Source organism: Magnolia sinica, chromosome 4 (assembly GCF_029962835.1).
Source record: "Magnolia sinica isolate HGM2019 chromosome 4, MsV1, whole genome shotgun sequence".
NCBI classification, from domain to species: Eukaryota; Viridiplantae; Streptophyta; class Magnoliopsida; order Magnoliales; family Magnoliaceae; genus Magnolia; species Magnolia sinica.
The window spans coordinates 114,108,821-114,114,510 of NC_080576.1; positions in this window are offsets into that span (position 1 = coordinate 114,108,821).

Here is a 5,690-nt window from a genome sequence, read left to right on the forward strand (position 1 = left end):
GCAAATCCAGCTTGTGTAACCCGATGTAGCGGGTTTGGTTGGCTAAAGTAGCTCATTCTACCCCAAAATCATATATTTTATGCCCGATAACTCATCCAGATTGTGATATACACCCAATCTAAGGTCCGATGGTCCGGATCACTTCTATCGTCGACTGGGCCTTTTCTGATCCATCTTGGCCATGAAACTATCCGCGACCTGCTCTACATCAGTCCCCTCTACTTCAAAAGAACTTGTCCTTGAGTTCTCATCCTGCTCTGGTTCATGATACTCGGTCAGGTCCGCGACGTTGAAAGTCTGTGAGATTGCCATGTCATCTGAAAGATCAACAATATAAGCATTGTTATTGATCTTTCAAATGATTGAGACGGGTCCAACCTTCTAATTTTTCAACTTGTCCCGGTCGAAAATCTCTCTTTGCATAGATGGACCATAACACGGTCGCCCACGTCGAACACTTTTTGTCGCTGGTGCTTGTCCAGTTGTTTCTTGTACTTCTCGTTCGAGGCATGTAGCTTGGTCTGCACTTCCGCATGGATGCACATGATCTTGTCGGCCATATGTTCTGCTGCAATGCTCATGCCTAGGTGTTTGGGCAGAGAGACCAAGTTAAGTGTGTGGCGAGACACTCGTTCGTAGATAATTTGGAACGGTAATTTTCCTATCGAGCGGTTCACTATGTTGTTGAATGCAAACTCTGCTTGAGACAAGGCTAAATCCCACTGCTTCGGTTTTTCTCCTGAAATACAGTGAATAAAGTTTTCCAACGTGCGATTCACAACTTCAGTTTGCCCATCAGTCTATGGGTGGTAAGCACTGCTGAATTAAAGTCGTATCGAATCGAGTTCACAAAGTTCGCCAAATGTGGCTAATGAATTTCATGTCATGATCAGAAGTAATGGTCTTGGGGACCCCGTGTAGCCGTACGACCTCCCTGAAAAATAGATTCGCCACCTGTGTTGCATCTAGAGTCTTCTTGCATGGGATAAAGTGCGCCATCTTGGAGAAACGATCTATCACCACGAACACCGAATCCATGCCACGTTGTGTTCATGGGAGACCAAGTACGAAGTCCATTGATAAATCCTCCCAAGGACCGTTAGGCACAGGTAACGAGGTTTAGAGGCTCGTATTCTGAGATTGCCCATTGGAGGTCTGACAAACATGACAAAGTTGTACGGCTCTCCCCACATCACGTACTAATTGCGGCCAGCAATACCGCTCTTCTGCAAGACCTCGCATCTTATCTCGCCCAAGGTGTCCACCGAAGCCACCTCTATGTAGCTCCTGAATAATTTGTTCTCTCAAAGAACTTTGGAAGATGCATAATCGATTCCCTTTGAAGAGAAAATCGTCTTGTATATGAAGGTCACTGGGGTGACTTCTTGGTACTTCATTTAAGAATCATTGAAGTCCTCATCCTCGGCATATTGCTCTTTGAGACAGTCGAAGCCGACCACCTTGTTGCTCATCGTAACAAGTAGTGATGCACGACGGCTAAATGCATCAGCCACCTTGTTCTGCTGTCCTAACTTGTGCTTCAGAACGAATGTGAGTTCCTGTAAAACGCAACCCATTTAGCATGCACACGATTCACGTTAGTTTGACTATTAATAAACTTTAATGCTTGATGGTTAGTGTACAAAACAAACTCTCTTTGAATTAGATAATGTCGTCAATGTTGCAGCGCTTGAACAACTACGTACAAGTTAAGCTCATAAGTGGACCACTTCTTTCGGGCTTCGCTGAGCTTCTCGCCGTAGAAGGCTACCGGTTTGCCTTCCTGTGATAATACTCCTCCAATTCCAACGTATGAAGCGTCACACTCAACCTCAAACAATTTGTCGAAATTAGGAAGCACCAAAATCGGTATGGTTGACAAACGATGCTTGATCTCATGAAAGCTCTTGTCAGCTTTATCAGTTCACTGGAACGGTCCCTTTTTCATGCAATCTGTTATAGGCGCGACTATAGTACTAAAATCTCGCACAAATCGACAATAGAAAGTTGTTAACCCGTGAAAACTCCTCACCTCATAAATGTTTGTCAGAATCGGCCATTTCCTAATAACTCGTACCTTTTCATCGTCCACACAGATGCCTATGGACGTTACAACAAATCCTAAAAACAACAGACTATCAATTAAAAAATTACATTTCTTCAAGTTGAGGTGCTATATGAGAATATGTTATCAAAATATACTACCACAAAATATGCCAATAAACGGTTTTAGAACTTGATTTATCAAACGCATAAAAGTACTTGGTGCGTTCGATAGGCCGAAGGGCATGACCAACCACTCATTCAACCCCTCCTTGGTCTTGAATACCATTTTTCACTCATCACTAGGTCGGATACGAATCTAATGGTACCCGCTCCTTAGATCTAGTTTAAAGAACACATTGGCTCCTTCTAGCATATCGAGCATGTCGTCCAACCATGGTATCAGGATCTGATATTTGATAGTAATTTTGTTGATTGTCCGGCTGTCGACACACATATGTCAGCTTCCATCTTTTTTTAGCGTTAATAATACTAGTATGATATATGGGCTCATGCTCTCTCTCAAGAGACCATTACGGATCAATTCCTCCACTTGCCCCTGAAATATCTCACACTCCTTCGGACTCATCTGATAATAAGGGCGGTTGGGCAGGCTAGCCCTAGGGACGAGGTCTCATGGGGGGCAATCCATCAGGTAAATCCCCAGGCCAGACTTCTTTGAATTCGTTTAGCAATTGTCTTAAACTTGGAGGGATGTTGGAGGGTTCCTCTTCATCGCCCTTCACCACTACGGCATATACCTCGCCAATTTTCTTTGATTCCTTCATGAAATCCTTAATGGTCAAGAGGAAACTCCCCTATACTTTAGAGGCTTCAGGGTGGTTCTCTGGTACTATAGGAAAAATGATTATTTTTCAACTATCTTTGACGAATATGTAGACATTATCTCGTCCCCGATGGGTCGCATCACGGTCCAACTACCAGTGTCGACCGAGTAGAAGATGACAAGCTTCCATGTCGACCACGTCACAAAGTATTTGATCCTTATAATTTTTGTCAATTGAAAACGAGATAATGCATTATTTAGTCATCTTAGTCTCATTCACATTTTTTATCCAGCCAATTGAGTACGGGGAAGGATGTTTCGTCGTTGGTAGCTGCAACTTTTCCATCATAACTCTTAAAAGGATGTTCTCAATATTACCACTGTCTATGATTACATCACAGACCTTTCCATTAATAGTGCACTGAGTACAAAATATATTGTATCGCTGTGGATGTAATTCATTTCGTAGGGTGTACAGTAATCGCCTCACAACTAGAAATTCGCCACGATCCTCGCCCGTCGCTTCATCGTCATCTGTTATTTCTTCAATGGTTTATTCATGTTCATCAAAGCTATGGTCTTCTTCTGTGTCCTCATCTTCAGTGCCCCTTTCGTTTATAGACAAGTGTGTTGCGGGACGTTGAGGACAAGTGTTTGATAAGTAGCCTGGTTGGGCACAACAGTAACAATTGTTCGACCTTTGCCGAGCATAAGGATTTGGAATCCTACTCGGGCCCGCTGTTGTGGGTGATGCACGTTGAGGTCTGGATAAGCCGCTCCCCGTATCATGGTTTGTGGTGTAGGAGGTTAAGGACGTTCTCCTACTAGATCTTTTTATCGTGTCAGCATTAGATCCTGCGTGGGACCCGTCATGGGGGGTCGAGTTGAAGGATAGAGACAAGCAGGAGCTCTTACAAGTTGTGTTTCTGCCCTACCCGTCAACTGAACTACTTCATCCACGGTCTCGACTGGGTACATCTGAACTCGGTCTTGAATTGTCGGCGCAATCCACCTATAAATCGTGCAACCTTCTGTGACTCAGATTTTGACAGATTGTTTCATGTAACCAATCGCTGGAATTCTTCAGTGTAATCTGTGACGATTCGATTTCCTTGTCGGCAATTTTGATCTGCTCATAATCACTGGGGAGAAATCGTAATCAAGATGTCTCATCTGTGGCCATGATGAGATGGACGCCTTGTTCTGACTGGCTCGTAAGAGTTGTAATTGTTCCCACCATGCAGAAGCACCAGATTTTAATTTAAACGCTACTAATTTTACCCTTTTATGATCTGATACGTCCATATAATCAAAATATCTCTCTACCTCGGCTAGCCAATTGAGAAAATCTTCTATACATAATAAACCATTAAAATTAGAAAGTTCAGCCTTACCTCGATAGTCTCTTTCAGCACGATCTAGATGATCGCCTCCATGGATTGGTCGTCGAGAAAAACTCTCATTAAGGTCCTCGTTGCTAGAACTTAAATCATCTGGTGTAGCCCTACGTTTGTCACCGGTAGTGCTCTACGAAAATCGGGATTGCGTCGTACAATAACCACGGGTGGTGGAGCCACCATGGGTGGTAGAGCACCGCCTAGGGCTCGAGGCGGAAGTAGCGCATCCACAGACGGTCGAGGGTTACCTACAGCCCTTGCATGGTCAACTGACTCTCCCAATAGAAAGCTTCCATTCTTTCCAAAAGATAACGAATCTCTATATCACCGTCCACTGGATTTTGATTCATACCTTCATTATTTGTCATCGGCCGGGGGAAAATCCTCGCTTTGATACCAAATTGACACATGGATGAACGTGATGAGGTCGATCACCGTCTTCCTCAAGAGGATAACTACTCCGAATCCACGGAGCTTCTCTAGACTCCTCACAGAGATTTCTCGAATCCACGAGGAAAGAAAGCAGAAAATAGAAATAAATTCTAATAAATTTAAAACTGATTAATTAATGAATAAAAACGAGTTCATAACCCTTTAAATAGGGGTACCAAGCAATGAGAAAGAAATCAGAATCAAACTACAACTAAAACTCCTAGAATTCGCAACTTACTATAAATTGTAAACTTATTATTTATAGACAGTCGTGATGTCTACTAGTGGATAAGGTTTTCGGCCAAAAATAGTAAGTGTCCTATTTGGTTTCACCAAACCGTTCTCCTAATTATTCTAAGCTCTTTTCACATTAGATGCAACTCCTAAAGCCTGACGGACGAAAAGTTATAATCAAACTAAAACTTACTATTTATAGTAAAAACGAAATTAAAACAGGAAAACGACCGTCGATCCAGCGGTATTTTACAAATCCGGCTTGCACAACCCGGCGTAGCGGGGTTGGTTGGCTAAAGTAGCTCATTCTACCCCAAAATCATATATTTTATGCCTGATAATTCATTCCGGATTGTAAGATATGCCCGATCTAAGGTCCAATAGTCCGGATCACTTCTGTTGTCGACCGGCCTTTTCAGATCCATCTTGGCTATGAAACTGTCCACCACCCGTGCTTCAATGCTAACGGTACCTTAACAATTACCCATATTTATATTTATACAAGATTGCATAAATGCCAAAGCCCTATGAAGATATGACGTGTCTCTCGCATCTCCAACGCGTGCTCAAAGATATATATTGTATATGCCACATGGCTCCTACATCATTGATTTGGTTTTGACAGACTTTGGAATGAACACTAACTTTAAAAACTGACTACCCATTCGGACTTTGAAGTTTAGACTCAAATTGACTATCCATTGAAGGAGGTAGTCACGATAATACGTTAACATGCCTCTCTTTTTTACATATGTACGTGTGTACATGCGAAGCCTAATTGGGTTTGGACTTTGCAA